The 27,770-nt window shown below is 50.3% G+C and overlaps 1 protein-coding gene across 4 annotated transcripts in view; it reads right to left on the bottom strand.

Annotated features, from left to right (window-relative positions):
- Positions 1–24,573, bottom strand: part of LOC129382171 (uncharacterized) — a 431,723-nt gene extending 407,150 nt beyond the window's left edge. For all 4 annotated transcript variants that reach the window (XM_072287040.1, XM_072287041.1, XM_072287037.1 and 1 more), the window contains exon 1: positions 24,491–24,573. The gene's annotated coding sequence lies outside the window, so the exon portion shown is untranslated. The remainder of the gene's footprint in view (positions 1–24,490) is intronic.
- Between the last annotated feature and the right edge of the window lie 3,197 nt (positions 24,574–27,770).

Genomic DNA, 27,770 nt, shown 5'->3' with positions numbered 1-27,770 from the left:
TGGAACAATCTGCCCACCATCCTTCAACAAATGTGCTGTTATCCGGTCCTCCCCAGCTGCCTTCCCCCTTTGCATAGGCCCAAGGTTTTCTTTACTTCTTCCGCGGCGTAACTTGAGGGGTGTCAATTTCCTCTAGACTATTCCCTCTTCCATTATCGTTGTGGGTGCCATTGGTACTGTATAAATCTCTATAAAACTTCTCAGCCACTTGAACTTTCTTATCCATTTTAGTAATGATATTGACTGCTTTGTCTCTTAGCGCATACATGTTATTCTTGCCGATTCCCAGTTTCTTCTTCACGGCTTCCTCGATTCCTGAGAGTATGCTCAATTCTATCCATGTTATACTTCCTTATGTCAGCAATCTTACGCTTGTTTATTAACCTGGAAAGTTCTGCCAGTTCTATTCTAGCTGTAGGGTTAGAGGCTTTCATAGAATTACCTTTCTTAATCAGATCTTTCGTCTCCTGCGATAGCTTACCGGTGTCCCGTCTAATGAAGTTACCACGGACTTCTATTGCATACTCCTTAATGATGCCCATAAGATTGTCGTTCATTGCTTCAATACTAAGGTCCTCTTTCAGAGTTAAAGCCGAATACCCGTTCTGTAGCTTGATCCGGGATTCCTCTATTTTCCCTATTACCGCTAACTGATTGATCGGCTTATGTATCAGTTTCTTCCGTTCTCTCAAGTCGGCTAATTCGATATTTTACCATCCTATGGTCACTGCAGCGCACCTTGCCGAGCACGTCCACATCTAGTATGATGCCAGGGTTACCGCAGACTATGAAGTCTATTTGATTTCTAGTCTCGCCATTTGGGCTCCTCCACGTCCACTTTCTGTTTTCCCGCTTTTGGAAGAAGGTATTCATTAACCGCATAATGTTCTGTTCTTTCAAGCTCTACTAATATTGCTCCCCTGCTATTCCTAGAGCCTAAGCCATATTTCCCCACTGGCTTGTCTCCAGCCTGCTTCATGCCTATCCTGGCATTGAAGTCTCCCATCAGTATAGTTATTTTGTTTTTACGTTACCCATAGCCGATTCAACGTCTTCACAGAAGCATTCGACTTCCTGGTCATCACGACTGGATGTAGGCGCGCAGACCTGTACAACCTTCAATTTGTACCTCTGATTGAGTTTTAGGAGACCCTTCACCCTATATATATATATATATATATATATATATATATATATATATATATATATATATATATATATACAGTGAAGCAGACGCGCGTATGAAGCAGTTTATTGACGTTTCGGCCGGGGTCCGGCCTTCATCAGAATCTGATGAAGGCCGGACCCCGGCCGAAACGTCAATAAACCGCTTCATACGAGCGTCTGCTTCACTGTGCATATTTACCCGGACCCAGAACTGCTTTCTTTCTGGTGTATATATATATACATATATATATATATATATATATATATATATATGGTGTCCCAGCAAACTTAGACGAACATCTTGAAATACCTATGCGTTCTTCAGAAGAGAAATCGCATGGAAGTTGAAATCATTTATCTAAACTTACACTACCATTTTCTTCCTCGTATTCTCTTTAGTAATTAGCCGAGATAAATTAATTAACTTTTTAACGTTCAGGCGGCAATAGTGAAGTTGTGGAGCTTCACAAATATTGCCTAACCTAGGTACTTCCAACGAGAAAGAGTTCGCGTGGCCGTTTTTCTTCGGGAAAAACGAAAGCCCACGGAGTTTAAAAAATACCACGTGAAAGTGCGGTTCTGTGCGGCCGGTTGCGCCATGATTACAGCCCTCTCAACCACGCTTCGCGAAAAACATCCCTCGCTTCACGCCTTTCGTGCTGCCCACGACAGAGCTTCGCGTTGTGCTTGGTTCCGAGATAAACGCTAGTGGGTTCGGGGGGCAGTTGAAATACAGCGCGGCTCCCGTTACTGCGAGGAAGACGACGACGACGAATGTGACAGTAAGCGGCGAAGACCGGCTCCCGCTTCTGAAAATGATTTCGGTGATTTAATTTGGGCCCAGTTCGACTATTTTAGTGCCAACGGACTCTTTAAGGTGTGGCGATCCAGTAGACACCCGACTCTTGAAGGTGGGTGTCCTTGTTGCAATTTTATCGGCCTTTTCCGTCCAGACCACGCCGCTGCGACGCTAACCCTAGCCGCGCTTGTGTTAGCGCGGCGAAGTGCTGCTGCGGCGCCAGCTTTTCTTGTCAGTGTCTGCAGTAATGGAATGTGAAGTGGAAGGGGAGCTTCTGACCCCCGAAGAATTTTCCAAAGATTCCGGATGGCAAACAGTTGCTGCCAGGCGCTCCGGAGCCAAATCAGCGCCCGTCGAGCGAGTTGGTGCCATTTCTACCGGCGCTAAGCCAAATGACAACGCGATCGCAAAGGGTCGCCGAGACCGCAGCAGCGCTAAAGCCAAAATTATTCGGGGTGGAAGGATGCCTCCGTTGCCCAAAGAAGACGCGAAGATCGTCGTCAGGCCGAAGGGAGGTCTGAACATCAGCAAGGTGGGGCCGACAGTTGTAGCCGAGGCCATCTGGAACGCAGTCGGTTTCGACCAGGCGAAGCGGGACTCGGACACGATGTGCCCGAATTTCCAACAATATCATGATCAGCACCCCCACCAGAGAGAATGCGACCCTCTACGTCAGGGTCGAGTGCATCGCTGTTGGCGGCCAGCAGCACGAGGTGAACGCGTACCAGGCAGCGCCCAACTCTACGTGCAAAGGCGTCATCCGCGGCATCGCACCGAGTGAAGGCCCGGAGGAGCTCGATCGCAAGATTTTCAACTCAAAGAACCCGCTGGCCTTGGGAGCCAAACGAATCAAGAGCACGGGCACCTTGGTTGTGGTCTTCGACGGCTAAAAGGTGCCAAACTACATGTCGTACGGCGGCACACTTGTCAGGTGTGCATTATATAGGAAGCAAGTGGAGGTGTGCTACGCCTGTGGCCGCCTCGGGCATTGAGCGGACGTCTGCCGCTCGCCGGACGAAACTATGTGCAGGGGATGCGGCATCACCAACCCGGACGAAAAACACAAGTGCGACCCCAAATGCAAGCTGTGCGGAGGCCGACACTTCACCGCTGCCAAGGAGTGCAAGCAGAGGTACCAGACGCCGTACCTCGTCAGACGCAGGCGCGGGGACCGATCCCGAGCCAATAGAAGCAAGTCTCCGGCCCTCGTCATGGGCGAGCGACAACTCCCGGCCGCCACCGGTCGCTCCGCGGCTCGCGGGAGCTCTAGATCCAGGAGCCCCTCTCCGCCTTCCGGACGCCGTTCCAGGTCCAGGGGAAGATCCCGGTCCAGGGGCAGATCTATGTCCAGGGGCAGCTCCGAAAGCCGCTCCAGGAGCCGCTCTGTCTCAAGGGCCCAGTATGGGTCCAGTGCCGGCCAGCAGAGGAAGAGAAAGGCGACGCTATCGTGGGCAGATATGGTTGCTGGCGGCGCCCACGCGTGATCCTCCCGGGGCCCACGCGACCCGCTTCCAGAACAATCCAGGGACGCCGAGGTAGCGCGCCGTATGAAGGAAAACGCGGACTTAAAAGAAATGATCAGAAAGATGGCTAGTGAAATGATAGAGATTAGGAAATTGGTAATCAGTCAGAGTGCTACATCCAACGCGTCGGCGCCGACCGCCACAGAAGCACCAGTTCCGGCCTGCGACTCAGCCAGGGCCGCCAAGCGTAGGGCAGTTTCCAGTAAGGACGATTCAGATTCGCAAACTTATGAGATCAAAGGCATGCTGGCCATGCTCGCTAAGAGCGTGCAGCAGTTACAACAAGGCTTAGCACAGGTGCAAGTCACCCTAGGAGACCCGAGGAGAGGCCTGGGCGCGCTGGACGATCGCATGGACGCCCTCGAGCGTCTGGTGTTCCCGAATAATACGTTTGTAACTACGATGTAGGTCGTTGTTCCGAACGCGTCGGGGACTGAGATCAGGGCTACGAGCACATCGGCACGTCAGAGTGGGGGGAACTTCTTGCGTGCACCTGTGCTTACAGCGGGTACCCCGGACAATTTATCTAATCATGGATAGTTCCAAAGAGGAGTTCAAAATTTGGCAGTGGAACTGCAGGGGGTACTCCAATAAGAGGGCTCCTTTGCAGCAATATTTAAGATCGCTACCTAGCAAACCACAAGTAATAGCATTACAGGAAACCCTCGTCTCTGCCGCATCCCTCTGGTTATCGTGCCGTCTCCGTGCAGGCCGAAGGTCGGGGAGTGTGCACGTTGACAGGAGACTTACACACTTGTCTCACGACCTGAAGCTGGCGAGTTGCAAGGTCGAATACGTCATGGCGGAGGTTCTGCTCAACACGAGACAACGCAACCAGCGGAGAAACAGCCTGTTAATACTCAACATCTACAGCAATCCTAGGGACTCGCAACAGCAGTTCAAAACGATACTCAAGAAGTCCGTCGACCTGGCCGGCACCCATCCCTTGTTCGTCGTCGGAGATTTCAACGCACCGTACGGCGTGTGGGGGTACGTCTACGACACGAGCAAGGGCCGGGCTCTGTGGCAGAACGCCAACGAAATGGACCTCACGCTCATCACGGACAAGGCGTTCCCCACCCGAATCGGCAACTCGGTGAGCCGGGACACCACCCCCGATCTGGCGTTCGTGAAGAACGTCGAGGGAGCCGAGTGGAGTAACACCGCAATAAATTTTGGTAGCGACCATTATGCGCTCGAGACCCGCTTCGAAGTCACCCGAAGTAAATCCAGAGAATTCACTGTCACGGACTGGGACCTTTTTCGCAAGCTCCGCGGCAACGACAGCGCACCCGTCCCTAAAGAGCTGGAAGATTGGTGTGAGCGAATCAAGAGTGACGCCGAGTCATCCACTAAGAAGATCGTCAGCGACCTGCAGGTAGAAAAGATGGATAGTAAGCTGGCCCATCTGATCGAGGCCAAGCAGGCGCTGCTTCTAAGATGGAAGGGACAAATGTTTAACCGAAGCTCTAGGAAAAAGATCTCTGAGCTTAACAAGGCCATCGAAGGTCACTGTCGGGCCCTCGGCAAGCAGCAATGGGACGAGGTCTGTGACTCGATCGACGGGCAGATGCGTAACGGCAAGTCCTGGGGCATGCTTAAGGATTTCTCGACAAAGGCAGCACCAGATCCAGTCAGAGACACACGCTCGCCAGAGCCCTTCACGAAGCTACCACATCCTGTTCCGGGGACGAGCTGGTTGCCAAGCTTATGGAGAATTTCCTTCCCATAAAGCATGGAGACGAGGAAGAACGGTTTGCTGACTACCTCGGCCCAGCCCGTCCGGAATTGGACGAAGACTTCACCGTGGGGGAAATTAGGCAAGCCATTTTCGCGCTCAAGGGGAAGTGTGCGCCAGGTGCCGACAGAATCACCAACAAAATGCTGCGGAACCTTGATGACGGTTCGATCGCATACCTCACCGATAAGATCAACGAGACGTGGAAAAACGGCAGCGTCCCAGAGCAATGGAAGACTGCCAACGTCATCCTGATCCCCAAACCCGGCAAGGCTCCGAACGTGGACAACCTCCGACCGATCTCTCTCACCTCCTGCGTTGGGAAAGTGGCGGAGCACGTCGTCCTCAAGAGACTAAACAGATATCTCGAAGAGAGCAACATCTATACTCACAACATGATTGGCTTTCGTGGCGGCCTCTCGTCGCAGGACGCCATGAAGATGATCAAACATCAAATCATCGATGGCAGTACCAGAGACACCAGGGCCCTGCTGGGACTCGACCTCGAGAAAGCGTTTGACAACGTTCTCCACGAATACATTCTGGCCTCCATGGCAGACCTCGAGCTGGGCCCCAGACTATATAACTACGTCCGTTCGTTCCTGGCGGGGAGGAAAGCGAAGCTGCCGATCGGCGACTTTGTCACCGACGAGGTGCTCCTGGGCCCACATAGCACGCCGCAAGGCTCGGTCATTTCGCCTGCTCTCTTCAATATCTGCATGATTGGCCTCTCGAGGAATCTGGCCAAAGTTGAAGGTATCAAACACACCATCTACGCAGACATCACCATCTGGTGCACCGGCGGTAGCGAAGGGCAAGTGGAAAGCGCCATGCAAGAGGCGGTAGACGTCACGGAGCAGTACCTGCTACCCACCGGACTCAGATGCTCCCCGACCAAATCTGAGCTTCTCCTTTATAGAAAAGAAAAAGGCCGCAGACCCAAGGGCTGGAAACCGGTCTCAGAAAGTGACATTCACCTGTTCACTCGGAGCGGTGACCCGATACCGAGGGTCGACACCATCAGAGTCCTGGGTATGTTCATAGAATCACGCGGCGACAACGGCACTGCGTTACGCAAGATAATTGCGAAAACCGACAATGCTTTTCGCCTCGTCCGAAGGGTCACGAACAGACATCGTGGCCTCAAGGAGGACAACCTGCTTCGGCTCATCAACGCCTTTGTGCTGTGTCACTTCACCTACACGGTGGCCATGCACAACTGGCTCAGAGCCGAGCGGGAAAAGCTTAATGCCCTCATTAGAAAATTCTTCAAGAGAGCCCGCGGGCTGCCCGTCAGAACGCATACAGAGGACCTCCTTCGGCTCGGCATACACAACACCATGGGGGAGATAGCCGAGGCTCAGGAACTGGCCCAGCTAACTCGGCTGGCCACCACGCCGGCCGGCAGGCGTGTCCTCGAGGAGATCGGACTCGCACCAACCAAGAACTTGGGTGAAGACACCCAAATCCCCAGAGAAATAGGGGAGAAGATCGTGGTCGTCCCTTTGCCCCGCAACGTTCATCCCGTTCACAACGCAGGTCGTCGCAAGGCAAGAGTATTGAATATACTAAAGCAAATAAACAAGGACAAAATCGCAGCAAGCTTCGTGGACGCAGCTGCATACCGAGACGGCAAGGCTTTTGCGGTTTCCGTCGTTGACACGCTGGGCGAAGTCATCAACTGTGCTTCCGTCCGGACGACGAACCCAGAGGTGGCCGAGCAAGTGGGCATTGCACTCGCCATGCAAGACGGTCGGAGAGACAGGGTGTATAGCGATTCGAAAGCCGCCATCAGGGCATTCCAGAAAGGCCGGGTTGCCCAGCACAATGCGTTGGCGGGCTAGTTGGTGCGAATCCATGAATACTTTGTTTAGCGCAAAACGACAGAGACAAGAAAGACGACAGGACAAGGCGCTACTCTCAACTGACATCATTTTATTGCGTCACTCCTTTATAGGCCGCTCAAACCAGAGGAACATGCGCAGTGAGCACCATGCGGTGGAGCCACCAACATCCGATCCCAAGAGCGCACTCATGCGACAGAATCCAAAAAACCAAATTCAGCGCTGTACAAGGTTAAGGAAGGCACACTAATGCACTGTGACCCCAATGACTGAATGAAAAAAGCTTCCGATAACTCTCGGGCGGTGGTGTCACGGCTCTTTTTCAAAATCGTGGTATCACGAAACATGGGTTTGCACTTGCATGTTTTACAATGCTGAGCCAAATGGGAACCTGTGCCTGTTGGTATGGATCGCTCATGTTCTCTAAGGCGCTCGTTAACACAGCGGCCTGACTGCCCTACATACACTTTGCCACATGACAAGGGAATCTTATAAACCACACCGACTCTGCAATCTACAAACTTCACGTGGTTCTTTTCACAATCAGGTTTTTTACTTGTTTTGGAAATACGGCTGCACAACATTGACAGTTTCTGAGGAGCGGAAAACACTACCGGAATTTGATATCTAGTGGCGACATTCTTTAGATTGTGAGCCACTCTGTGGCAATACGGCACAACTTCAGGCCTCTTCTTTTGTGTGATGCGGTTACTTTTGTGCCGCTTCCCTTTCAGTTTCTGAAGCAATACCTCCGAGACTGACGTCACCACCACACTTGGGTAACCAGCAGCCTGCAGCCTATTTAACTGAGCAATGAAACTCATTTTCGCAGAGTGATGACAAGATTTCATTAAGGAAGATTCTAAACACATCAAAGCAATGGCGCGTTTCACAGTCTTTGAGTGCGCAGACGCGTAAGGTAAAAGTTCCTTACGTGCACGTGGCGAATACATCCAACAGGCGTGGCCTGTTTGTAAGGAAAGCTGCAAATCTAAAAACTGGAGTTTTCCGTCCCTAGATAGCTCATGTGTGAAAGTTAATCCTTTGCCATTGTCATTGAACAGAGTTAAAATATCAGCTACCGTCACGGAGCAGTCATTGTTAGTCTGTTTCATCACAACAAGAAAATCGTCAACATATCTAAAAATTTGAACTGAGTCATTGTTTAAGGCACTCTTAAGAGCGCGGTCGACAAACGATAAAAAGATATTACAAAGAGCAGGCGCCACACATGAACCAATACACACACCATTTTTCTGGATAAAAAGGTTGTTTTCGAACCGGATAAAAGTTGCACTTAAATAAAATTCAAGAAGGGACATGAAACTTTCCGAAGACAACCCGGTCACATTGCGAAAATCTACCTCGCCACTTTCTTCGATGCACGTCATCACACTGCGAAATAGCTCATCATGCGGTATTGAATAGTAAAGATCTTCGACGTCAACAGAAAAAATGTCAGCTACTGAATGGTTGTCTTCCAGAAAGGAAACAACATCGAAAGAATCCTTTATGGCATACGGATCGTCAATAGTTAAATGCTTCAATTGTTTTTGCAAAAAGCGGCTAACCAAAACCTGCCAACAGTTGTTTTCACTGACTATTGTACGGAAAGGCACATCCTGTTTGTGCGTTTTTGCAGTGAAAAAAACCTCTAGAGCAAGTACCTTACATTGTTTTACATTTTTCACAATCTTGGTGAGGCCCATATTTTCCAACAAAGAAATGGCTTTGCGTTTTACCTTCTGAGCTTTCTCATTTGCCAGAATGAAGTTCTTGTTGACAGCCTCAATGGCTTTTTTGTTGAAGACAGCAGACGGAGCTATCACAAACCCGCCCTCTTTGTCACTGAGTAACAGCCGAAGTTCATTGTCTCTAAAGAAAGATACTGTCCTTTTGATCACAGCTGTCGAAGGTGGTGCTCTCCCGGTGACGGTCCTACGAAGGCAGTCCACCCCATCGAGGAGGCACCGCTCCTGGTCCTCTAGTTCTGCTTTCCTTGCGATACGCCTGTTCAAAGCCAGTAGCTCATGTGCAGGAATTCTTGGTTCCGTGCTATACTTCGGCCCATTCTTTAACAATGCAGCAACTTCGTCGGGAAGCCTGGCGTCACCGAGTACCTGGAAACCAGCGGTGACAGGTTGCGTTTGTTCCTTTCTGCGCGGGAGTCTGGACCGGAGGAGTAGCAGCAGCTGTGTCCACCAGAATTCTGTAGTCTGAGTTGATAGACGTCTGTAGAGACGAAACTTCTTCTCAGCCACAATAGGCGCATCGCGCGAGTAGCAGACAGCTCTCAACCAGTCGTACAGAAGGCGTACCTGCCGCCAAATTTCAGAACGAAGAATCCGACACATTCGCCGCACGTGACCGACGGAAGGTCTGACGTTCCCGAAGAGACTCGCCACGTCTTGAGGAACATGTCCATTCTTCATGCAGAACGTAAGCATCCTTGCACGGCACACAGCAAAAGCTATGTGACTGACCAGAACAGCAGGATCAGGAGATGACACAGACACACAAATATCAGGGCCCACAGTAGAAGAAAGATAGTTCAGCACAATGCGTTGGCGGGCTAGTTGGTGCGAATCCATGAATACTTTGTTTAGCGCAAAACGACAGAGACAAGAAAGACGACAGGACAAGGCGCTACTCTCAACTGACATCATTTTATTGCGTCACTCCTTTATAGGCCGCTCAAACCAGAGGAACATGCGCAGTGAGCACCATGCGGTGGAGCCACCAACATCCGATCCCAAGAGCGCACTCATGCGACAGAATCCAAAAAACCAAATTCAGCGCTGTACAAGGTTAAGGAAGGCACACTAATGCACTGTGACCCCAATGACTGAATGAAAAAAGCTTCCGATAACTCTCGGGCGGTGGTGTCACGGCTCTTTTTCAAAATCGTGGTATCACGAAACATGGGTTTGCACTTGCATGTTTTACAATGCTGAGCCAAATGGGAACCTGTGCCTGTTGGTATGGATCGCTCATGTTCTCTAAGGCGCTCGTTAACACAGCGGCCTGACTGCCCTACATACACTTTGCCACATGACAAGGGAATCTTATAAACCACACCGACTCTGCAATCTACAAACTTCACGTGGTTCTTTTCACAATCAGGTTTTTTACTTGTTTTGGAAATGGCAAAGTGTATGTAGGGCAGTCAGGCCGCTGTGTTAACGAGCGCCTTAGAGAACATGAGCGATCCATACCAACAGGCACAGGTTCCCATTTGGCTCAGCATTGTAAAACATGCAAGTGCAAACCCATGTTTCGTGATACCACGATTTTGAAAAAGAGCCGTGACACCACCGCCCGAGAGTTATCGGAAGCTTTTTTCATTCAGTCATTGGGGTCACAGTGCATTAGTGTGCCTTCCTTAACCTTGTACAGCGCTGAATTTGGTTTTTTGCATTCTGTCGCATGAGTGCGCTCTTGGGATCGGATGTTGGTGGCTCCACCGCATGGTGCTCACTGCGCATGTTCCTCTGGTTTGAGCGGCCTATAAAGGAGTGACGCAATAAAATGATGTCAGGTGAGAGTAGCGCCTTGTCCTGTCGTCTTTCTTGTCTCTGTCGTTTTGCGCTAAACAAAGTATTCATGGATTCGCACCAACTAGCCCGCCAACGCATTGTGCTGAACTATCTTTCTTCTACTGTGGGCCCTGATATTTGTGTGTCTGTGTCATCTCCTGATCCTGCTGTTCTGGTCAGTCACATAGCTTTTGCTGTGTGCCGTGCAAGGATGCTTACGTTCTGCATGAAGAATGGACATGTTCCTCAAGACGTGGCGAGTCTCTTCGGGAACGTCAGACCTTCCGTCGGTCACGTGCGGCGAATGTGTCGGATTCTTCGTTCTGAAATTTGGCGGCAGGTACGCCTTCTGTACGACTGGTTGAGAGCTGTCTGCTACTCGCGCGATGCGCCTATTGTGGCTGAGAAGAAGTTTCGTCTCTACAGACGTCTATCAACTCAGACTACAGAATTCTGGTGGACACAGCTGCTGCTACTCCTCCGGTCCAGACTCCCGCGCAGAAAGGAACAAACGCAACCTGTCACCGCTGGTTTCCAGGTACTCGGTGACGCCAGGCTTCCCGACGAAGTTGCTGCATTGTTAAAGAATGGGCCGAAGTATAGCACGGAACCAAGAATTCCTGCACATGAGCTACTGGCTTTGAACAGGCGTATCGCAAGGAAAGCAGAACTAGAGGACCAGGAGCGGTGCCTCCTCGATGGGGTGGACTGCCTTCGTAGGACCGTCACCGGGAGAGCACCACCTTCGACAGCTGTGATCAAAAGGACAGTATCTTTCTTTAGAGACAATGAACTTCGGCTGTTACTCAGTGACAAAGAGGGCGGGTTTGTGATAGCTCCGTCTGCTGTCTTCAACAAAAAAGCCATTGAGGCTGTCAACAAGAACTTCATTCTGGCAAATGAGAAAGCTCAGAAGGTAAAACGCAAAGCCATTTCTTTGTTGGAAAATATGGGCCTCACCAAGATTGTGAAAAATGTAAAACAATGTAAGGTACTTGCTCTAGAGGTTTTTTTCACTGCAAAAACGCACAAACAGGATGTGCCTTTCCGTACAATAGTCAGTGAAAACAACTGTTGGCAGGTTTTGGTTAGCCGCTTTTTGCAAAAACAATTGAAGCATTTAACTATTGACGATCCGTATGCCATAAAGGATTCTTTCGATGTTGTTTCCTTTCTGGAAGACAACCATTCAGTAGCTGACATTTTTTCTGTTGACGTCGAAGATCTTTACTATTCAATACCGCATGATGAGCTATTTCGCAGTGTGATGACGTGCATCGAAGAAAGTGGCGAGGTAGATTTTCGCAATGTGACCGGGTTGTCTTCGGAAAGTTTCATGTCCCTTCTTGAATTTTATTTAAGTGCAACTTTTATCCGGTTCGAAAACAACCTTTTTATCCAGAAAAATGGTGTGTGTATTGGTTCATGTGTGGCGCCTGCTCTTTGTAATAACTTTTTATCGTTTGTCGACCGCGCTCTTAAGAGTGCCTTAAACAATGACTCAGTTCAAATTTTTAGATATGTTGACGATTTTCTTGTTGTGATGAAACAGACTAACAATGACTGCTCCGTGACGGTAGCTGATATTTTAACTCTGTTCAATGACAATGGCAAAGGATTAACTTTCACACATGAGCTATCTAGGGACGGAAAACTCCAGTTTTTAGATTTGCAGCTTTCCTTACAAACAGGCCACGCCTGTTGGATGTATTCGCCACGTGCACGTAAGGAACTTTTACCTTACGCGTCTGCGCACTCAAAGACTGTGAAACGCGCCATTGCTTTGATGTGTTTAGAATCTTCCTTAATGAAATCTTGTCATCACTCTGCGAAAATGAGTTTCATTGCTCAGTTAAATAGGCTGCAGGCTGCTGGTTACCCAAGTGTGGTGGTGACGTCAGTCTCGGAGGTATTGCTTCAGAAACTGAAAGGGAAGCGGCACAAAAGTAACCGCATCACACAAAAGAAGAGGCCTGAAGTTGTGCCGTATTGCCACAGAGTGGCTCACAATCTAAAGAATGTCGCCACTAGATATCAAATTCCGGTAGTGTTTTCCGCTCCTCAGAAACTGTCAATGTTGTGCAGCCGTATTTCCAAAACAAGTAAAAAACCTGATTGTGAAAAGAACCACGTGAAGTTTGTAGATTGCAGAGTCGGTGTGGTTTATAAGATTCCCTTGTCATGTGGCAAAGTGTATGTAGGGCAGTCAGGCCGCTGTGTTAACGAGCGCCTTAGAGAACATGAGCGATCCATACCAACAGGCACAGGTTCCCATTTGGCTCAGCATTGTAAAACATGCAAGTGCAAACCCATGTTTCGTGATACCACGATTTTGAAAAAGAGCCGTGACACCACCGCCCAAGAGTTATCGGAAGCTTTTTTCATTCAGTCATTGGGGTCACAGTGCATTAGTGTGCCTTCCTTAACCTTGTACAGCGCTGAATTTGGTTTTTTGGATTCTGTCGCATGAGTGCGCTCTTGGGATCGGATGTTGGTGGCTCCACCGCATGGTGCTCACTGCGCATGTTCCTCTGGTTTGAGCGGCCTATAAAGGAGTGACGCAATAAAATGATGTCAGTTGAGAGTAGCGCCTTGTCCTGTCGTCTTTCTTGTCTCTGTCGTTTTGCGCTAAACAAAGTATTCAGGGCCGGGTAGCCCGGCAGGTAGTTCAAATTCTGAAAGGCGCCAAACACGGCAACACCTCCATGCACTCGATCCTTTGGTTCCCTGCACACGTCGGGGCGATTCAGGGGGTTCCTCTGAGTGAGTGAGTGAAAACTTTTGAGTCTTTCAAGAGTTTCGCGGTTAAGAGGTCTCCGTCGTCTTCATCTTCTTGGCGCTGGCGACTTGAGACTTCTCTTCAGCAAGGGTGGGCCCCTATTCCAAGGCTCCACTGAGTCGTGCTGCATCGCTCGCGTGCTGCACTAGGGCACTTTGGGCCGTGAGCTCGCTGCTGGTGAGCCGACTCTCCCATTGCTCCGCACTCAGGTGTTCGTGTTTGTGGAATGCTTTGTTGCGTTCGCACTCCCAGGTGATGTGGTAGAGTGTGGGTTTGGCACCGAACCAAGGGCAGGTGGCCCTGTATTGTGTCGGAAACATCTTATTGAGCACGTGTAAGTTGGGGAAGGAGTTTGTAGTCTGCGCCAGCTGGTCGCTTCCTCCATTGTGAGCTCTTTGTGTGGTGGCGGATATCTAATTCTAGTTCCTCTATGTAAGTTCAGGGCATCTGCGTATCCCCCCTCGCAAGCCTGTAGGTGGGTCTCCGGGGCATTCGACCGCCCAGCTCGGAACGCTTCGCCTCGAGCTAGGCTGTCTGCCCTTTCGTTCCCCCCTATGCCTACGTGACCCGGGATCCAGATTAGTTTGTGCCTGGGCTTTTCCTTCTCGGCGGAGGTGGCTTCGCTGAGTATTCTGAGGGCAGTTTTGCTGATTCTGCCCCTCGTGTAGTTCTTGCACACCTCTTTTGAGTCCGTCAGTATGTTGAGATCGGCCTGTTCTATAACCTTCCGCTGCCGCCAGCGCTACGGCAATCTCCTCGGCCTCCGCTGTGCCAGCGACCTTTGCCGTGGCATACGTGATCGGCTTTGCTTCCTTGTTAACCACTACCGTCGCGGCCACGCGTTCTCTTCCGTGTGGATATACGGCGGCGTCCGTGTATACTGTATTGTCTAGTTGGGCTAGCGTTCTCTCAACGTATTCAGCCCTAGCTTTCCGACTGTTTTCGTGTAGCTTGGGATCCATATTTTTGGCAGTGGTCCCACATTAATGGTTTTCCTGAGGTGGTCCGGTACGTCCGCGTATCTGTCTGTCAGTCCGCTCGTATCCCGACCCAACGTCCTCAGGAGCGCTCGTCCCGTAGGGGTGCCTCTGAGTCTTGCGGTTTGCGTACCCAGCAGAGCCTCGGCGAGCTCGCGGAAGGTGTTGCTGATGCCCAGCTGGAGCAACTTCTCGTTCGACGTGTTTCTCGGTAGACGCAGAGCCGTCTTGTACGCCTTCCTGAGGATGGTGTCTGCTTGCTCTCTTTCTGCCTTGGTCGTCACTTGGTACGGCAGGGATTACGTGACTTGGCTGACAATTAGGCTGTTGACTAGCTTGAGAGTGTCTTCTTCTTTCATTCCGTATCTCTTTTGGGATACCCAATTGATCATGCGGCCCACCTGTTCCGCCGCCTTGCTCAGCAGGCTAATGGTGTGGCTGCACTTCCGACTGCCTTGGAGCCACATGCCCAGGATCCTAATCATGTTCTTCTCCGGGATGTTGTGTCCCTCGAGGGTCACCTCCAGTGTCGCTTGCGTTGGGTGCTTGCCGACCCTGAGGAGCTCCGACTTCTCCGTGGAGCATCGCAGTCCCCTTTCTCTGGTGTAGTTTTCCATGCGGGTCGCCGCTTCCTGCAGTTTTCCTTGCTTCTCTCCGAGGGATCCTTGGGTGAGCCAGATCATGACGTCGTCGGCGTATATCGCGTGCTGGATGCCTCGGATCACCCTAAGTTTTCTTGCCAGGCCAATCATTGCCACGTTGAAGAGGACGGGCGATATGACGGATCCTTGGGGTGTGCCCTTGCACGGCGTGGGGAAGACGTTGCTTCTCAGCTCGCCCAGCCCCACCGTCACCGTTCTGTTGCTCAGGAAGCACCGGACGTAATCATGCACTCTCTTCCCGCAGTTGGTGTTGTTGATGCCCTCCATGATGGCCGCGTGGCTCACGTTGTCGAAGGCCCCCTTTATGTCGAGGGCCATGACAACCTTTTCGCCCGTTTTCGGCATCGTCTGGAGCACTTCCTCCTTTAGTTGGAGCAGCACGTCTTGCGTTGAGAGGTTGGCTCTGAAACCGTACATGCTGTCCGGGTACCATCGCTCGTTGTCCAAGTGCGACTGGATTCTCTTCGTGATCACTTTCTCGCACAGCTTGCCCAGGCACGACGTTAGGGATATCGGCCGGAGATTTTCTATTTGAAGTTTCTTCCCTGGCTTCTGAATCATTACGACGACGGCGTGTTTCCACTCCGCCGGAACTCTTCCTTCTTGCCAGAGCTTGTTGAGGTAGGCTGCCATTGGTCGATGGCCTCGTCACCGACATTTCTGATTAGCGAGTTCCGGATTTTGTCCGCCCCCGCCGCCACGTTCTTGGTGGCCGATCTTATCGCCTCGACGACCTCTTCTATCATATGATGGGTCGGTCCGTGGTAGGGTTTTCTTCGCCACGGTATTCTTTCTTGTAGCTCTCGACCTGGTCTTTGCCGTAGCATTTGACCCGGACTTCCTCAAGGAGTTGTTCGTCCGTGCCTTCGTACTGGTGGACTAGCCTCTGTATCGACTTGCTGCCTTCGGATTTGTTTTTGCTCGGGTCCATGAGGGCCTTGAGGATCTGCCACCTTCTGGCCGTACTGAGGGTGCCGTTTAGCGAAATGCTAAATTGCTGCCACCCCTGTCTGGCCAGCTGCGTCGCGTACTCCTCTGTATTCTTGGTGATGTCCGCAATTTTCTTTTTTAGCTTTCTGTTGAGTTTCTGTCTCTTCCACCTCTTGGTGAGCCCGCGTCTCGCCTCCCATAGCCTGAGGAGCCGCTTGTCCACCTCCGGAGTCTGTTCCGTCCTGTCTACTTCCTTCGTGTATAGTTCTTGAATTCGCCTGAGTTGTTGGCTCCACTCTTCCGCCGAAACGATGCTGCCTTCGAGCTGCTTGCAGTGCGCTCTAAAGGCGTCCCAGTTCGTCAGCCGAGCCGTGCCAATCTTCCTCCGGACGTTGTCCGTTACCGTGCTGATCCTTATTATGTGATGGTCACTCCTAAGGTTCTCGAGCAGGTTTTCCCACTCCGCTTGTTTGGCGCCCCTGATAAAGGTTAGATCGGGACTCGTGTCTGGATTGACGCTATTCCCCTGCCTGGTCGGTTGGTTCTCGTCGGTTAGCAACTCGCACCCTACGTTCTCTGCCGCCGTGCAGATGCCGCGCCCCTTTTTGTCCTCGTTAGTATAGCCCCATCTCGGACTCTTGGCGTTAAAGTCACCCGCAATGATTAGAGTATTCTGCCCCGCTAACTTTTTCGCCTCCGCAAAGAGCCTAATAAAGTTCCCCTTTGTTTGTCTGGGTGGGCTATATAGATTTACGTTGTAGGTGCTCTTGGTTTTTCTTTTCTTTTTGGGAATTATCTCCGTGATTACGTGCTCTATTTGGGTATCCTCTATCTCTTTGTGTGCTATGGCTACTATTTGTTTGCTTATGAGGGTCGCGGTGTGGCCGCTCTCTTGACATGTGTAGCCCCTGAGCGTTGGGGTGCTGTTTGTTTCTTGCAACATGATTACATCTGGTGGGGTTCCTCTGGTGTATATGAATTGCTGTAGGAGGCCCTGCTTGCGCTTGTACCCCCTGCAGTTCCATTGCCGGATTTCTAAGTGTTGTTGTTTCCGTTCTGCCATGTCTGATTATTGTTGGTTGCGTTGGGGTTTTCTGCGCCGAATCTACGTTCGTTGTATAGTCTGTCTCTGGCGTCGTTGGTGGTTCTTTGCGTATTCTGATTCTTCACGTAATTTCGGAAACTCTGCTCTTGCAGGGCAAACTTTTGTTGTGTTTGCTGTATTTCGCTTGGCATCTGTTGCATTTGACTTTGCATCTGGCTCTGTAGATTCATTATGAGACTTCTGATGTCGTCAATGGGGTTCCCCTTTTCGTTGTTTTGTTGTGCCAGCTCCATGGTCTGGGGTGGCGGAGAAGGTGTGCTAGTCGGTGTGTAACCTGCCCTCATTTCTTGTTTTTCCCTGATTAAGTCGTTTAGCTGTTTCTTTAATTGTCTGGATTCCTCGCGACATTGCTAGAGTTCGCGCCTGAGACTTTTGATTTCTTCAATTAGTTGTCTGTCTTGTGTTGTTTGTGTGTTGTTCGAGTGCGGTGCAAAAAGCGATTTGGGAGGGCCGTCTCCCCAGCTCATCTTAACTCCTTCGCCGCTCTTCTTTTGCTGCTGTTTCTGCTGCAGCTGCTTCTTGTGTGCCAATTGCTATTAGTGAGGCTGGTGGCGTATTCTTCAGCTTCTGCTGTGATCCGGGCGATTCTTTGTTTCAGCCTACGGTTGTGCCTCTGCCTCTTCCATCGTTTGGACAGGCCTCTTCGAGCATCCCGGAGATGGAGCAGATGTCTGTCCACATCCGGTGTATCCGTTGTTGCAGTAAGTTGCTTAGTGGCTGCTTTAAAATCTGCTTGTAGCTGTTTTGTCCACTCGTGTAGAAATGGCGGTTCGTGTTGTTGAGATTTGGTTCTGTTGCGCCGGAATGTGTCCCAGTTCGTTATTTTAATTGGACGTTCTGGGGTGCGTATGGCCACCAGTTGGACTTCTGTGGCTAGAATGCTGTAGTCACTGCCCAGTTTCTCTATTAGCTTGTTCCAGGAGCACTGAGTCAAACCCTTGAGCATTGTTAGGTCAGGGCAGGTATCCCTGCTTACGCTGTTGCGCGTTCTGGTTGGTGTGTCAGGTTCTGTCAGCAGAGTGAATTGATGAAGGTTCATGGCATGGGCTAGACGGCGGCCTTTTGGAGTTTATTTTTGGTACCCCCAGGCTGGATCAGACACATTAAAATCTCCCAGAATAATCAATTTTTTGGCTTGTTTACTGGCGGCCCAAAAAAGTTGTCCGAAGTCGTCTCGTCGCAATTTGGGTGCACTGCAGACATTAAGTAAAAACAAGCTGGTTTCAAATCGATTCCCTGGTACAATTTCTAAGAGCACATGCGCAATATGGGAGCTGTCGAGCGTGTGCTCGATCACTGTGATTTGTTTGGTCACAAGGGTGGCAGCTACTGGTTGTTTGGTGGTGTCATGCTTGTCGGTGTATGCATTGTATCCAGTGAGTGTGGGAGTGCAATGTACTTCTTGAAGTGCTATAACGTCTGGTGGGTGAGAACGTGTGGCTAGGAACTGTGTGAGGGAACCCCTCTTCCTTCGGTACCCTCTACAATTCCATTGCCACACCCGGAAGGTGGTGGTAGTGCGCCTCTTAGGTTTGTTGGCCATGATTGGTTGATACCGCCTCGCTGGTGATGGCAGGTCTTGTTGTACGAGCCGGACGGGTGTAAGGGTGTGACCTTCTTGGTTCTCGAGTGGCGTTAGTGTCATGTGGAAGTGAGTCGTTTTGATGACTGCAAGTTGAGCTAAAAGTTGCACTGATGAATTGTTTCATGTCAGTCATGGCTTGTTGTATGACCTGTTGTAGCATGTGCTTGACATCAGCCATGATCTCTACCTTCATTTTTTGCATCTCAGCTCTCAAAACAGTCGCCATTTCCTCTATCATTTCGCACACTTCTTGTTTGGTGCAGGAATTGTGAGGGTGTTTCTCAGGGGATCGTGTGTGTGTCTGGGTGAGTGAAAGCGTCGCTGTGGGAGACAGTTTTTTTTTTTGTTTGTTTGTTTGCTGTGCGGACGGAAGTGAAGGAAGAGACGAGGAAAGAGGGGGAAACTGCGCTGACCAACTCACCACTGTCACCTTCCTGGTGTGATGGTCGGACGGTTTCGTCCACGCGGCCTGATGTTCCTTCGGTAGCTGTTTCTGCCGCGTCAGGCTACGGCTCGCAGATCGGCTTCGACCGCGTGGTTGCTTCTGGTCCTTGGACGGCCTGCGGACCCTGGACCTACTGCGACTTTGGGACTGGCTGTGTCCTCGGGATCGGTAGCGAGGACGACCACGTGTTGCATCAGTAGTCGCAGGTGCCGCACCGTTGAATGCCGTTACCTTGCTGGACTTCCTGTCGTGCTGGAGTTGTTGCTCCGTCGTTTTCTGCTGCTCTCGGAACACGTGGCTCTTGTTAAAGGGTTTGAGTTGCCTTACTGGACATCGGGAGTCAGTGGCGGGGTGCTCACCACCACAATCAAAACATTTCAGCGTGCAATCATTTCCTTCAGATGGGTTGGAAGTTCCGCACGCAGCACACCGGGGTTTATCCGGGGTTGGGCAAACATCCGCTCGATGACCCGTCGAGAGGCACACGCTGCACAGCTGCTGTCGAGGTTTATGAATGTAGCACCAGTATTCTGCTCCGTAATAGTAGATGTACCGGGGAACCCGAATGCCAGAGAACGTGATGATTGGCCGTGGCTGAATTTCCCACGATTCTTGCATGCAGGACCTGAGTCATCGGTGATCGGATATTTGTCATCAGCGTTGTCGGCGTTGTGTTTTTTTTCTATGCCGGAGATGACTCCTTCGCAGGAAGCATCCGGAGCAGCCACATAGGCCTGAACCTCGTACTGCTTGTTTTCCAGGCATATAGACTTGAACAGCTGCAGTCTTGCCGCTAGTTCTTCGTCCGGTGTGCTGACCACTGCGACGTTCTGCTTTCGGCGTATGCGGAGCTGGTGGAGCGTGCTCGCGTTTAATTGAGCCGCTGTGCCTATCGCTCTGGCTATAGAGTGCTGCGGCCACTCACCGAGATTCCGTCCATCTCTAGGTCGGAAGACCACTTTCAAGTCGTCGATAGGTAGCGGGGGCAGCTGCGAGCTCTTATTGCGCAATGTCAGATGTAGGTGGTCCTGCTTTGCGGGTTCGGTGTTGGGTGGCAAATTCGACGTAGCTTGGACCTGTTTCTTGCGCTTTCGGGCCAGGAGAAACCAAGTCCCGTCTTCGTTGTCTTGAGTCGGTTCTTGATCCATAGCGGCGGATGTTGTGGTTTCGTCCAATGCTGCGGCAGGCAGGGGGTCTCGGGCAGCCATCTTCACGGTAGCAGTGCAGTGGGCATGGGCGGCACGCGATGCTGTCACGCCGTAATCGCGGCGCTTACGTTAGGCCTGCGCTGCGGCCTGCTCGCCTCGAAATTTCCAAGGGCCGAGGTCTCACCGGATCTGGGAGATCTTGGTCTCAAAAGATTTCACCCGTTAAGATCCGTCGACTTGTGGTGGTAAGCACGTTGTAGAAACAAAAGATCAGCTGTGAGGTGTTCCAAGAGCCGGAGCCCATTCGGAGTTCGTCCTTCACACGCGGTCTTCTCTGTTCATCGGAGGTCACTTTTGTTTGCTTGAAAAACAAATAACATTGCCCACTACACTGAGCTGCTTGTCTTATCTAATTGGGTGACAAGAGGCGAGCAGCATGCTCAAGTGGAGAAGGATTAGATGGGGCCGAGCCGGATGAAGAGGGTGGTGCCGGCGTCTGCGATTGGTCCGCTACCCCTTATTTAGCTGGCGGTGGCTGGTCGAAAATTGTGGCGGCATGCAACGGAAGCTTAAGAATGACACTAAAATGGATCCTCAGCAAAGAAGAGTTGGCAGAACGCGGTCGTAAACGTTCCGAAAGTGCTCGAAAACGTTAGACGCCCACGCAAAAAGTTTTATTATACGCAAATAAACCCATGCTCTCCGACAGGTGCGAGTAGCCAGTGCATCAGCGATCGGCGGCAGCCATCTTTTATTCCTTTCGAAAAGGAGCAGCCTGCGGCTATTCAGAATACAAGTCAGTTTTGTTCGGCAAATTAATGCACCTTTAACGCGTACACGTCTCTTTGACGCGGTTAGTATTTGCGGTTTTGTGACGTCGAGTGACAGGCAGGTGAAGTGGGTGCAGCCCGAAAGCTTTCGACCAATATCCGAGGGCTAATGGCGAAAAGGCATTGAAGCAGAAATAATCATTTTTCATTTATTCGGTCAAATCGTGTATAATCATTGTGTACTCGTCATATCAGTTGGTGAGCTATCGCGGTTTTCGTGACGTCGCATGACAGACAGGTGAAGTGGGGCTGGCCCAAAAAATGTTTTTGCCAATCGCGGCGGGCTGATTGCAGAATTGGAATAGAAAAGTTTGGAATAATTTTACGTTATATATGTATAGCGCCCCTAGTCCCCTTCACGTGGCGAGTTCTCGCGGTTTTGTGACGTCGCGTGATAGAATGGAGAAGTGGGCGCGGTCCGAAAACTTTTGACCAATAGCGAAAGACTAATGGCGAAACAGGCGCAGATCAGAAATAATATTTCTTTTATCGGTTTATTACTGCATAATCAGTGTGTACACAACACATCAGACGGGGAGTTTTCGCGGATTTCGTGACGTCACGTGACAGCCAGGCGAAGCGGGGGTGGCCCGAAAAAATGTTCGACCATTCGTGTAGTGCAAATTACAGAAATGGAATCGAAACTGCTTAGAATAGCTTTGCGCTAGAGCGCCCCTATACCCAAACGCTCTATGTATCAGCCATTGAACGCTTGCAGCCACTTGCAAACGTGTTTCGTTAGCCCCGCTCTGGCACTCATCATCAAAGTGAGCTGCTGCAAGTAGATCCTCCCTCATCTTGGCGAACCCCACCCACAACATTCACTACTTTAAGTAAATGAATGAATATAATTAAGTGTTTCCGGACTCACCTGAGTATGATTTAAAACTATGCAGAAGCACGGCGTCCGATACGACTCCGTATACACGCACTGTTTCAATGTTTTTGATTAGCGTGGGCATAACGGTACGATTAAAGCAGAATCTTCCGCAGACGCGCCAAAAATGAATTCACAAAGATTTTCGTTCTTAAGCGCTGTTTTTCATTGGCTGATCGTTTTCGCTAATGATATGTCCTGCATCACTACTGGCCCGCACGAAAACATTTAGAGCAAGAATGTTTTGTGAATACGAGCACTGGTTGTGAGCAGCAAAGCAAACAGTTGTGAAAGGGCCACTCGCGCCAGTTGTGTAATGAAAAGTGAAGGCAACTTGAATATACATAGTTCACGGAGTTTGGGGACGAGTTGCGCTTCGCTACTTGCGGTTAGATGACATTTCTGTTAATTTGCGTGTCGCAGTTTCGACTTTGACATGTTGGTAATTGAGAAATATACAAAGAACAGCTGCGATACAGACAAATTTCGGTCAATCATTCGAACAGATTGGCAGCGGAGTGTAATTGCATTATTGGTCATTTTGCGAGAAGCATATGTTGTCATAGCATCGCATGGAGAGGCAGCGAACGGAACGCGTTTTGTGTTCCGTGAAAGCGCGCCTCAGGGAACTCTTGGAAAGCAGATGCGGCAGTTGGAGCAGTATTAAGAATCTGCGGCGCGCTCTCAGGCACGTTCCCCGCAAAGCACTCAACGTTTGCATGTGTGGCGTTTCAGCGCGTTTATACCTGACGCACCTTCACGCGAAACATGCGGAAACCAACGAGATACGCAAGACGTAATTCCATAAAAAAAGAATTAAACCAACTGCTGGATCCGTCTAACTTACTTTCAACAAAAAAATTAAATTTGATGCGATACGTCGGACGTGCCTCCGCATTTTTGAGTACTACTCCACTGTGTTGACAACTTCCGCAACGTAGAATTTGATAGTGGCTGGATATGGTCACACATACGACATTTCTATGTGCGGCGAAACTAGCATCAGCAAACGGGCTTAAATTAACGCTGTATGCGGACCGACAATGTTGTGTAAGCGCACCCCTATTCGGCGTAATAAAAGAAATTTCTACATAGAACACGTACATCTAATGTCGGCTCATAGGTATCTTTAAAACACTGCGACCTCTTAATGCGATGCGCATCATATTCTACGTGTTCTCTGATTTACTTATTTTCTTTGATATAGCAGTTTTGTACTGGGTGCGCGCCATTCTTGTACAACCCTCCAGAATGGGTATTTGCCGGTGTGGAACAAAAAATACAAACATATATAAGACAAAAGCAAGATACAGTGAGCAATAACAATTTAGAACAGGCATGTACTTAAAGAACAGTGTCTCGCGAAGACGTTGGTTATCCATGATTGATGCAATGTCAGCAGGAAGGCGGTTCCACTCGATTGATGTGCGCCTAAGGAAAGATCCGAAAAATGTTTTCGTTTGACAATCTACCTTACGGCGATGATGAATGCGATGGGGCATATATTGTGGTGACAGAACTAGCTTGTCATGAAGAACGGTATGGTAGTTTATGTTATGAAATAAATTCAAGCGGTCAGTGTTCCGACGCGCTGCTAGAGACGGGAGGAAAAGGCTGGCTTTCATGGCTGTTATGCTACAGTGCGGTTGTAGTTGGAGGGACTAAAACGAGTCGAGTCATTCTGAACAAGTTCCAGGGCAGTGATTAATTGTACATGCATAGGATCCCATACGCAAGCAGGGTATTCAAGCTTCGATTTTATTAAGGTTTTATAAAGTACTAGTTTAGCTGAAGAACGAACGGTGGAAAAGTCGCGACCTAAGTATCCTAGCATACGGTTGGCATTGTTAATAATGTTTTCTGTATCTACTGTCCAATTTACATTATATGAATACCTAAGTATTTAAAAGATGTGACGGATTCTAATGGGACACTGTTGAAAAGATAAAAATGATTAACAAATAGCAAAGTGTGTTCCCTCCTCAATTGTACATCGCGAGTCCGCCCCGTTGCTTCTCACGCGCTGGTGCCTCCACTCGATCTGGTATTTTCAGCATACCTTGAGTGCATAAATGTAAAAATTGCATCACATTCAAGTTATGGCCTCTGTGGTGGATAAACATAAACATTGCACGAAGTTGCACGCTGCATACGATGAATTAAAGTAAACGCAATTTTCGACTTAATACGCAAAACCGCAGAATTTATTTTTTGACAATTATGCGCATGGACGTTAGTTGCACAGAATTTAATTAACCGCTTCAAGAAAGCTTCGCGTCACATACAGTGTCATGTGTGCTGGATCTGCATGTTTTTGTTTATTGTTCCTAAATTACTGCTACATTTCTCTCGTAATCTTCGTGATAATGCTAGCGTCTCACATCCGTAACATTGCGTGGTGGAAACCAACGTCGTCGCGGAAAGTGCCCGGCGTACAACCAGCGAATAGGGCTTAGTACATCAGAATCAGATCACGAGACGGCCGTATCCCATAACGACTCAGCGAGGCCCACAATGTAAGAGGAGGACGTAAGGCAGCACTCACCTGCGCGGGGACGGATGCAGCGGACGAGTGGCGAGACGCCGCCGCCGCTACGGGAGCGAGGAGGAACGCGGAAGGCGAGGGAAAGATCGTGCGCACGGCTCGGTGGCGGCGCCTATTCGTCAGTGGCCATAACGCCCGCGTTGTCAACCGGTATGTGCGAACCGCACTCTGCCCAAGGGCTTGTCGATTTTACGCGTCCAGGCTAACTGGCATCGATTGGCGTACGGCTCGTAGCATTGGCCTGCTCGCAGCATAATAATAAGAGACGTAATAGTTCTGCGGAAACCCGCAAGGTGGACAGAAGCAATTAATGACGGGAAAGTAAGACATTCACCCGTTTGTAGAAAATGCTACAAAAGAAACCTATACGGGTTCCTCGAAAGAAGAGCCTCGCAGTTGAAGAAAAACTCCTCCTGATCCGGGACTCGAACCATGGGCCACCGCCTTTTCCGGGGCAGCCGCTCTACCATCTGAGCTAACCAGGCGGCTAGCAGATGGCAGGGCGAAGTCGAATTTGTCAACAACTAGAAGCAAAGGCATTAGTTTGACGTAATAGTTCTGCGTAAAGCCGCAAAGTGGAGAGAAGTAAATAATGAAGGGAAAGTCAGACATCCATCCGTTTGTAGAAAATGCTACAAATGCTGCATGTAGCATTTTCTACGAACGGGTGAATGACTGGCTTTCCCTTCATTAATAACAAGAGAGCGCTACAGATATTGTGAAAACTGTCTACTAATGATTAAACATTGTTTGGCTCTGCCTTGACTCCGTTATTGCTCAGCTTTGCTTACTTGCTTTTCCTAGCTTATGCGTGTCTACCGGTGGATGGCATGCTTAGGCTTCAGCAGACAGATTTCCTCGCCGCCCCTTCAATGCGATCGTGCCAATTGAACGCCAGGCACGAACGCACCTCGACGCAGCAGAGCGGTCGACCACCACAGTTGCCGCCTCCGTAGCGCGCGAGCCGTTGCGTGAGGGCGGAGTGCGTCGCCGCCTTGTCGCCCTCGCAGGCCTGTGCTGTGCGCGCGTTCCTCGTCCACGCAAACCTGGCTGGAACATTTATCGTCAATGATATGAAAAGTAAGGGTGCCCCCTCCCTCACTGTGAGGGGACACCCTTACAAAGCGAAGGAGAGCTCTTGGAGCGCATTCCTTCCCACAGCACTGGAGATGATCCGGCGCTGGTCTTGAGCGGAAGTGCCGGTCAGGGGAGTCTCCTAGTAACACTCCGCCACGGCAGGTAATGGAAGATGAGGGAAGGTGGGGCATGATGAAGAGGGTGTGTAGGAAGTCACCTGATTTGCCGCAAAGTTTGCAGGGAAATTCGTCTGGGTATCGGGCATGCAGTAGTAGGGGTTATGGAGCTGTCCGTGTTTGTAGTCGTCGCCAGTGTGGGGCTTGCACTCTTGTGATGGATGGGGCTGGAAATGTGTTTTGCCTTCCTTTGTCACGGTAGCACGAGAACGAGAAGAAAGGGGGTTAACCAAGAGGCCCGATTTTTGTGAATCATATCATGAGAAGCCAGCATAGGTACCAAGGACAACAAAGGAGACATGTGGTTACTAATTGAATTAAAGAAATGATAAAAATGGCATTGAGAGTAGATGAAAAAACTACTTTCTGTAGGTGTTAGCCAGCACTACCACTTTCAAACCTTGGAGGTGGATGTAGAACATCCTTTCTGCCGCAGGCGTCACGAGTACGTGATCTTTTTGGGTGAAGCCAATTCGTCAATAAACTTGCACATGCCACCTGAAGGCATCAATTTTGCAGGGGAGAGAATATCATGGAAGCAGGCAATCCTCGGCTCGTAGCTCGACTCCTACTGCCCCGAATGTGAGCCTCCTCGTTGCCAGGGAGCCCGGCATGTGCTGGCGTCCAGATTAGGGTTACGGGGAGCTAGGGCTGCCAGAAGCGTAGTAAGCGCGCAGCGATGCGGGATATGTAGCCATTGGCATAGGCGAGAGAGAGAGAGAACTAAACTTTTATTTTCCGAAACGGTAAACCGAGTCAGAACCCGGTTCACCCTAGGTGGGAGGATTCCTTATTCCAAGAACCCTCTGGCTTGGGCTGCCTCCTTGTCCCGGGCGACGAGACTGCGTTGGTCGTCCAGGTTATCGGAGGAAAGCTTGGCCTCCCACGTTTCAGTTATCGTATGGATCTGCGGTGAGTTGGGGCGCTCATTTATTGCTTCTATGGGGCGGCTTTCTTTGGAGTCGTCTTGTGGAGCTTGTGAGGTAGGGTCTGCGGCTTTGTCACGCAGTGGGCAATCCTGGACCATATGTTGCAGGGTGTCTGGAACGTCGCAATGGGGGCACGTGTACGAGTACTGCGTAGGATACAGTCTGTGCATGATTATTCCGTGCACGTAGCTGTTGGTCTGTAGGCGGCGCAGGATGACTTCTTCCTCTTTGCTCAGATTCTTGTGTGGTGAAGCGTATGTTCTTCTGCTGAGTCGGTGGTGTTGCAGAAGCTCCGAGTACTTCAGGGGGATGTCATCAACGTTGGTGGCCGGCCTAGTGTGGGATGGCAGGAAAGCCCGGCTGGTATGCTCGCGGGCAGCGGCGTGTGCCGCTTCATTTCCTGTCATGCCCTGATGGCCTGGGACCCAGTTGATGTGGGTGTCGGGGAGCGGGGCGCGTGCGATGTGATTTCTTAGTATTGTCGCGAAAAGAGTATAGCGCGGGCCTCTTTTCTTACTTTCGGGGAATTTTGTGGGCTCCTCGACGCGGGGGCAACCTTTGTACCCCAAATAACCGCGACGGCGCCGCGGGCAGGTACTGACCGCCCGGCCGCCGCGCCTGACGTCACACGTGCACCTGACGCGCCCTCTTCCCCCCCCTCGGCTGTCAAAAGCCGATTAGTTAGGGTCAAAGTGCTTTTGTGTAAGGAGTGTTGACGCGACCATTTCTTGACCTGAACTCTGCCGCTTATTGGATGGTGTCGGCTTGCCTGATTGGTCGGGGTAACGAAAGACCTCATTGGTGGAGAAAAGTGTCTCTTGGATGCTGTGTAAACTTATTTAAGGAGTAGTTCGAGTAGTTTTTGAGTGAGCAAGTAGACAGCAGCAGACACGGCGCAACTTCACCAGGGGAGACCAGGCCGGTCAGGCAGGCCGACGACGACGGGTATGACATCGTTCTGCTTGTAAATATTTTTATACAGTGTTAACTTAAAGTAAATCTCAAGTGAATAAACTTAGTTATTGAAATGCTACTCTCGTCGTCGTACCTGCGAATTTGGACTGACCCCTGCCAGAGCTCATCCCCATTCTTCTTCCG

This window comes from Dermacentor andersoni, chromosome 3, assembly GCF_023375885.2.
Source record: "Dermacentor andersoni chromosome 3, qqDerAnde1_hic_scaffold, whole genome shotgun sequence".
NCBI classification, from domain to species: Eukaryota; Metazoa; Arthropoda; class Arachnida; order Ixodida; family Ixodidae; genus Dermacentor; species Dermacentor andersoni.
Note: the sequence above shows the minus strand (reverse complement) of the source record. Positions and strands in the feature narration are given on the sequence as shown.